The sequence below is a fragment of the Etheostoma spectabile genome, chromosome 5 (genome assembly GCF_008692095.1).
Source record: "Etheostoma spectabile isolate EspeVRDwgs_2016 chromosome 5, UIUC_Espe_1.0, whole genome shotgun sequence".
NCBI lineage: Eukaryota > Metazoa > Chordata > Actinopteri > Perciformes > Percidae > Etheostoma > Etheostoma spectabile.
Genome location: NC_045737.1, coordinates 36313110 through 36314005, shown reverse-complemented (window position 1 = coordinate 36314005; position 896 = coordinate 36313110).

Here is an 896-nt window from a genome sequence, read left to right as displayed (position 1 = left end):
AGAAATACAAGGCAAGAAAGTACAAGGCAAGAAATACAGCAAGAAATGCAAGAAATAGACAATGAAAATATGGTAGACTGAGTAGTAAATGCCGTCAAACAAAAGGAATTTTAAAGTGCGGTTGCCATGATAAGGATGTGATATGTATGTGATAACCTGTAAGCTGTTTGTTTGTGACAGAATAAACCAGTTTCTTGTAACAAATAAAAAGCGTCGAGCTGTAAGGATCCACAACATCATGACATCCGGAAAACAAAAGAAAAACTGACATGAGTAAGGAGGAAACGTTTATTAACTTTTAAAGCTCTTGTGTGTCACAACCTCCGGCTGTGCACGGCATTCGAACCTACAGAAAATTTGTCTCATTTCAAATTTTAAAATGAACTAAATATATAATGCCTTTTATAAAGTTAAGGATTACTGTAATGGTAAAAGTTAAAAAAAAAGTTTTACAGAATGACTCAAATGAAATGAAAGCCAATGCGTTCCCATTCTGCGTCCCATTAACCATTTCAGGCTGGGACATGAGCTTGATAGATGACTTGATTAAAATCTTCTTCCAAAAGAACCTTACATGATATGAAAGAAAATCACAAATTAAAATGCTTGCACCAACACTTTTTAAAAAACCCAAAGACTTGAGCGCAGTGACATGCACACCTCCATATCTCCGGGGTGTTCCCCTGGACATCAGGGGTAAAGAGAGCAGCAGCGAGGCAATTTGGGCTCCTGTCCCCTCCCTGCAGTGGGATAACTTTCACACAGTTTAGATTAGTTCACTCAGGTCCCATCAACACATGTGGAGTGACCCTCAGACCGCCTCTCACAGCCCGCGACGAGCATGTGTTGTGTGGTGTGTGTGTTTGTGTGTGGTGTGTGCAGTCAGAGGCAGTCCC